Source organism: Hippoglossus stenolepis, chromosome 12 (genome assembly GCF_022539355.2).
Source record: "Hippoglossus stenolepis isolate QCI-W04-F060 chromosome 12, HSTE1.2, whole genome shotgun sequence".
Classification (NCBI taxonomy): Eukaryota; Metazoa; Chordata; class Actinopteri; order Pleuronectiformes; family Pleuronectidae; genus Hippoglossus; species Hippoglossus stenolepis.
In genome coordinates, this window is record NC_061494.1 from 2,878,713 (window position 1) to 2,886,710 (window position 7,998).

Consider the following 7,998-nt stretch of genomic DNA (forward strand, 5'->3'; position numbering starts at 1 on the left):
CAGTGAAAGAGCCTCCCTTATACACATTTTAGGGACATTTTTCAAACTCTGTCCCTAATCCATGAGCTCAATGTGGTCCCTTACCCTCAGGTCGCACTTTTTCGCACCACCGGAGAGGTCGAAACACGTCTGACTCAAGGCTTGCACATTGTCCTTCGCCTCCCTGCTGGCCAGGCGTGCAATACTTCTTAGGTAGTGGGACGCTGCCCCGCCCACCCGCGCTCAGTGTGTTACTAATGTGCGCAGAAATGTTCTTACTCTCCGCAGAAAATAATTGCGTGCGCAAAATCGCTGCCTGATTGTTTTCACCATCATGCGTATCTTTGTGAATCAGAATCATTCTAAATTGACAGGTGCGTGTCCGCTCTCTGCAATTAGCATACTGCCACGCCCCTATTTATCCATATAAGGACATCCGTTTGTCATGAAGAGAGCGGCGTGCTGAACAGTTGAAGTTATAAGAGACGGCCCCAAAACGTGAATCTCACAACAGCAGAAATTGAAGGCGTCGGAGGTGGAAGTCACAAAACACACACTTTTCTGTAGCAATCTTCTGGAGTGACAATGTTTAAAATATATTAAACCTAGGCTGCAATAACTGAAGCGCTGAATGCTGTGTCCTGCACAGAGCTGAGCACTAGAGCTGTGGACATTTCTCTTAGATGCATCGCAACGTGGAGGTGGACTCCGCTGAACAATTATAACGCTCCAGGACAAATGCACATTAAAGGTCCGGGCGTCCTGTGTCTGTGTCGGAGTCTGCTTCCGCCTTACTCCTCTGACCTGCGCTCACTTTACACTTTAACAATAAACACTAATCACAAGTTATTAGGACACAAACAGGACTTACGTTTAGTTTGTGTTGGTTTGATTCGCTTTAACACGTTTAAACCTGCTACACAACATGAGAAGTAAGGTGACGCGCACAGTCAGGACATCAGGGTTAAAGTGACGGAAACGATCCGGAGTCATGATCTGACATCATCGATTAATAAATACATGTGATATCAGTTCATCTGAAGAGGGACAGAGATGGACACACACACACACACACCTGCAGACAGAAGTTTCTTGCAGTGTTTTAACTACATTGTTGCAGAAGAAGTGACGCCCCGTTTATCCAGAAACATTAATATGAATTCAGCAGGTTTTAATAGAGATGATGAGGATGAAAGGGCGTCAGTTTCATAGTTATTTAATACATTCGGTAAATGCATTAGTAAATTTAATTATTGCTGTCTATCTACTTTTTTTTTGGAGATTATTGGAGTTTTAATATACTATGCATTTAGTCAAAAGGGTGTGTGTTTACATTTTCTAGGACAGCCGGGCCTTCATCATTTGTGCTTATGCATGGTCTGATGAAGTTCAACATTTTTTCGCAGAGTAAGAACAAATTTAGGTAAGAACATATTGATGAATCCTAGATTTGTGCGTCAAACGTTTAAGCACAGAAAATGAGGCCCAATGTCTTTTCTAGTTTTTTCCTCTCTCTCTAATGTATTTATCTGTTTGAATGGACACTGAACCAGACGTTCAGCACCTTACTATACCACTCCAAGAACGTGATATTCCCTCATTCATGGCACTTGGGTTTGAAGTTGGGAAGGGATATGGGTTATATGTGTTTAATATGTGAAAACTTAATAAATATTAAATTATATTAAAAAATAATTAGCGTGGCGTTGTATGGCCTGCTGCTTGGTATTATATATTATTATATATTATACTAGTCTTACTCTTTAAACAGTACTCACTGTCTGTTACTTACAAATTTCTAATCATTTCCAAGTTTAGAATAATAGAAGTAGTATTAATTAATTTAAAATATTTATATGATAAAAAGAGCCCAACTAAAATATAATAACTAAGATGTCTCTAATAACAAACCAGTAACTCTAGCGCCCCCCCAACCAAACTTGACTTACACCTTCTCCCCCTCACTTTGCTACACCTGCTCTGCTCGTGTGTGTGTGTGTGTGTGTGTGTGTGTGTGTGTGTGTGTGTGTGTGTGTGTGTGTGTGAATAAATTTTAATTCAATGTATTTTAATATATTTAATGCATGATTTACCTTTTTATTAACACCAGCCTCCTTCCATTCCATTCCATTTACCTCATCGGAAGATATAAGGGGACATTTAAGCTTAAAACACGGTGTAAATGACCTTGTTTTGAGTCGAATATATGTGTCATGGCTTGCAAATACTTGGATGACACCACACGAGCAGTATGGAGGCATGTTATGTTTTGTCTGTTGTTTTATTACGTCTGAAGCTTAAATGCTCCCTTTGTATAAAATGAAAAACATTTTTATCAGGACGTACCATTCTGTTTTGGACAGGAAACTTTATAGTAACTGTCAGTGCAGGCTAGGTCAGAAGCATTATTTACCATGGTTACAGAGCAGGAATTAATGTAAGCCAGAGTCATGGAACGGAACTCTCACTTAAATAAGCCGTATTTACCAAAGTAAACCAGGATTAGCGTTTAGCCAATTTGATGGAATAACTAACCAGGTCTGTGGAATGTCATTGAAAGTTTGTGACAATGTTGTCTAGTGAGTGTGGAGTGTTTGATCTCTCTGACCCAATGCAAACGGTGCAGGTGATGGTGTGAATGATTTTGCCCAGATTGAATGAACCTAAAGACGGGTAGGCAGCTCCATTGTAGAATTTCAGTTATTTGTTGAATTTGTCATATTTGTGTGGGATTGGTATATTATCAGTGAATTTGGATGGTTTAACAGACTGGGGTTCTTTTCGTAGGCTGCAAAATAATAAAAGTAAATGCACAGGGGTCGGGGATGGAAGAGGTGTTGTACAGTGTAAAGAGTAACTGGGGAGAGAGATTGGTACTTTTTCCTCGACCAACCACCAGCAATCTGAAGACAGACAGAGTTAAATAGAAGGGTGTGTTGTGTCAAGTGAGTTGTGTATAGTAATGCTCAGGTAGAATCTGCATGTTATCATGCATCCAGTGTTGTTTGGGTTACAATTCTTTACATGGTGTCTTTAATGCACAACCTACTCATTGTGAATTCCACTTATTTTGAAGCTGTTGAAGGTCATAGGAAACCTGACGCTAAATAATTTTTCAAGAAAACAAAGTCCTGCAGGCTGAACCTTGAACAGAAGTTTATACAAAGATTTAATAAAGTGCACATTGAAGCTTCAAGTGTGACTCAAGTCTCCTCTAAAATAAATGTCTCCCTGCCGTCCTGTCTTTCCTCCTCTCCCCACTCTTCATCTGCACATCTGGAGGTGTCATTTGTAACACCCATCCCTTCAGGGCTACACACACGCCCACACACACATCAGCATGGACACACATTACTTCTGGTGTCATTACTATAATGTTATTTTTATGCGAATTCAACCCTGAAAATAGACAGGGGAAGACGGATATGAAAAACAAGAAAACCATAAAAAAAAAAACTCAAAGCCAAAGGGACACTCGATGCCCAAGGAGTAGAGAGCAATCTTTCATTTATTCAATTAGCTAACGAGGCAAGGGATCCAGACACCGACGGAGGATTGATGATGGGGAAGAACTTCTCTCAGCAGGCAACGCTTACTAAGGACTTTTACTCCTGTCTCTCTTTGCTTCACTCCATCTTTCTCTTTATTCAGGAAGAAGGTTCACCAGGGGAAACTGAAGGGACCTTGAGGATGACCTTGAGCAGCTGTTCTCTGTCAGAGGAAAAAAAAGCTGAACAAAAGATGGAGTTAAAAAGGAAGAAAAACAGAAGCATATTTAAGTTTTGCTGATATGCTTTTCTTTTAGTTCATCATATTAAGATTAAGATTAAGAAAATATCCACTGAAAAGAGAAACAATTGCAAAGCTACTGACATCCCAGGGTGTCAGTAGCTAAAAAACAGTAAAATAGAGATCTGTTGATCAAAGCATTACGCTACCTGTTTTTCATATTCCAATTGTTCAATTTCCAATTTAAGTTTTTTAATCTGTAATTTTTTTACTTCATTCTTTTGTACAGTGCCCGTACACTGTCAGGTCCAGTCTTGTGCGTTCAATAAAACTGGAAAAGTGCCATACAGATACAGCCCATTTACCACAATGTTTTTTTGTTTCTGCAAATATTTTGACATGACACTATGTGTGTGATGTTTTCACTTTTTACTGAACCTTCATCTAGTGATGTTAATGGCTGCCACTGATATGCAACATTTCTCTGACTCAGAAAAAATTACTCATTGTAATGTGGTGTTGAAATGTCACTGCACACAAAACTATGGCAGAAGCAACACAACTGAACAACTGTCATTGCATGTTTATCGTGCTGCATGAAAAAAAAAAAAAGATAACCAGATTTATCCGTCGCTCAAACAGAACAAAATGTCTATGATTTAAAAAAAAATAAACAGCAACCGTAAAGATATGTTTACCCTGGATCATCCTGTTCCAAAACTCTCTGCCTCTGGTCTTTATGCTAAAAGGCAAGAATATTTTGGAGCCTTAGGAAGACTAACTGTTTCCCCTGCCTCCAGATTATTGAATCCAGGCTCTAGCTACATATTTAGCATACGGACAAGAAGGCGTATAGGCATCGTTGCTGACAAATGTCAAAAGCAGCTTTATTTAGCCACAATCCAGAGCTTTGGGGAAGTAGTGTTGACCCCTGGCCTGAGGTCATGCCCTGACATTCAGCCTGACATTTCAGAAGGATGTCAGCTTTCATCGCTAGTAAAGGACAGTGTTGCTGTCCTGTCAGCAGGAAATGAACTCTGACCCCGAGGGGACACCAGGATGGAGACTGGACTTAAAGAAGGGAAGTGTGTGTGTTCTATGGGTGCGTTCAAAAAGTCCAAAAATGTCCTAACCCCTATTCTTTGACCCAGATGGAATACGTCACAAGGTCAAGGAAAGATTTGAAGGAGAAGCCATGAGGCGTTAGGAAAGGAGAACCACAGTGCCGAGACAATCTGTCTCCACTTACAGTCAGTGTTTTTTTAAACCAACTTTATTTATAACAGAAGACATGCAAAGACTGTACGGTGCTTTGGGCTGTGCGCCAACAGTTATAATAAAGTTTGATGTCCAATGTCAGAAAAGGAGAGCAGGAGGCCCCAAATGCAAGAGCCACAGATTCAGTCTAAAAAACTAAAAGTCCTTTATTGTAGGCAAAACACGAGGCAAGGAAGTTAATGCAAAAACAGGATTCCAACATGCAAGGAAACACTAGGGGAAAAGGAAAAAGCAGCAAGGCACAAGGCATACGAGCAAGATGACAGATGAAAGACGACAAGCTGACAAAGGGAAGCACAGAGACTCATGTACAAAGGGAGGCTGCAGGGATTATTGAACACAGGTGAAACACATAAGGAACAGGTGCAGACGATCACAAGGGTGGGAAACAGGACAAAGGTAGGAAATGAAACTACAAACAGACAAGGAGCAAAATTTCTAAATAAAACAGGAAACACAGAACTCAGAATTAAAACAAATCTAAACACAAGGAAAACGTCCATAACGTCCATAACGAGTGTTCAACAAATTCCAAAGACTCTTTAGCAGAGAGCTCAGAGCCATGACACCAAAACAGAATGACAGGTCAGAGGAAACATTTAACCATCCGTTTCTCGCAGGACAAACAGGACTGAAAGGTTGAAATAATGTGGGAAATTTGACCTTTTTCCAACTGAAGAACATTCCTTTTTGTGTGCATTCCACAACCAGGGAATTGAAATGACTTTTATGTTTTTATTAACTTTTGATGATGATATTCTTGTTTATGTTTGCCTTCAGTTCTGATGATGACAGTTATTTTTAAGTTTCATATCCTTGTTGTTCACTGTGACTAAAAAGGTGGGACAGAGAGGAAATTAGGAGCTCATACGAATGTGAGGATTTACACCAGTTCCGGATCGTGTCACAAGAATAAAACAGCTGTTCTTGTTTTTTTATATTTACATGGATCTGTCCAGGGGCAACTGTGAGGCTGCGTTGCTTTAAATGTTGCTGCCGCAAAACATTGTGGGACGGCATTTTCTCCTTTCCTTTTTTAAAGGATGGTCCGATGTTTCCTATGCTTAAGAAGCTTAAGGTAGTAATGAAGCTCCTTTCCTTTTCCTTTACAGAATTCAAACAGCTCTTCTTATGGTGGCCACCGGGTCATTTCAATCATGCAAAATGGACTACTCAAACGCACCCTATGTGTGAGTCAAACTATTGATTATGAGTGTAAAGAATAGCCTATCTTGAGACAAACAAAACTTGCATAAACACACAGACACACAGACACACACACACACACACACACACTCATGACCTTGAGTTGTGTCAGGATCAGAAAGTCCCTGACAACCCATCTGTGCTATAGTCTACAAAACAGGTCTATGCAAATCCACAGAGGGAGGACAGAATAAACCAGTTGGAAAAAAACACCTAGAACGATCAAAAAGTAACCACAGTATTGGTTATAGTCAGAAAAAGAGAGTGGACAAAAGAAAGAGAAGAATTAGAAAAACTCACAGCCTTGACTGTCAATCTCAAAGTCTGACACAAATCTTCTATATTTGACATGAGACTCTTTATTTAATACAAATAAATGTGTTTATGTTTCTCTTGCACGCTCAGTCTCAACCTCATGACCGAAGATAGTATTGCGGCTTTCTGTAGTATATTTTTTTAAATGCAGATATTTTTCTCTACATCTTGACGTAAAAGTGTCTTGTCTAACCATAATGTAATTTTGTAATTGTGTTTTTTTTCCGAACAAACAACTGATGCTATTACATTTCTGCTGATAATAGTTTTCCTCCCTGTGGCTCCTTGTTTTTAATTTTCCCTCTCTCCTCATTTCCTACTGATCTCTCTCTCACTTGAATGCCATCTCTCCCTTTACCTTTTCCTCTTCATCATCCTCTCTCCCATCCATCTCTCTAATTTGTCTTATATGCCTCTCACCTTCCTCCATCACGCTTAAGCGTCTGTCTCCTATTAGGTCTCCCTCCTTTCTCCCATACCTTGCTCTTTTTCCTTTTCTCTTGTTCTCTCCTATCCACCATCTCCTCCCTCCCTCCTCCTCTGCGATCCTGCTGCGTTTCTTCTTTATTTGCCACGGGAGCTGCTGGGGAGCTGCTGGAGTTCTCCAGCGGGCCCTGACACTTTAGGCTCTGATGGATAGGTGTGCCAGCCGATGAGTGTGATAAACGATAAGTTGATGGATAGATCTGTCGGGGTGGTGGAGACATCACAAGGCAGTTTCTCTGCTGCTGCAGCTCCTCCCCAGGCAGCAGGAGGGCCTGCAGGCGGCCATTTTGTGCCAAGCCACAGGCCCCTAATGGAGGAGCCGGGGCCTAATGAGGCCAGATGATTAGACAGCATCAAGAGAGGGGAGGGAGGGGATGGGCCAAGTAACTTGAGTGTGATTTTACTGATGTAGCACTACTGGTGGTAAAATCTAACACAGCAAAAGAATCTTAAATCTAATCACACTTGATTGCTGAAATGAAAACCATGATGTTTCACATGTAATGCAGGCAGTCATCAGGAGCCTAATGCTTACACACCACGAGTGTAACACTACCCGCATTAGCTTTAAATGCTGCCACAAGCTGTAGAACTTTTTGGATACAAGTTTGATTCATACTGTAGGTTATAAGGTCGACTTGTTCCAAGGCCCTGAAAGGTAATTGAGATTTTTTTCATTCATTTTTTCCTCAGTATTTTTTTCTCTCTTTTTAAGTAAGTGTAGTACATCAACAGAAATACAGAACGCTTTTTAAACTTTATACTTTGTGCAAAGGTTCCTCTGTTTGTCTTCCAGAAAGGTGCAGCTGAATCAATCAAATTTTGATGGTATAGCCCATATTCACAAATCACAATTTGTCTCAGAGGGCTTAACAAGGTGTGACATCCTCTGTTCTTAACCCTTAAACAAGAGGAAGGAAAAACTAACAAAAAAAACGTATTAACAGGGAAAAAATTTGGAAAACTCAGGATGGACAGAAGTGCAATAGATGCTGCATGTAGCTG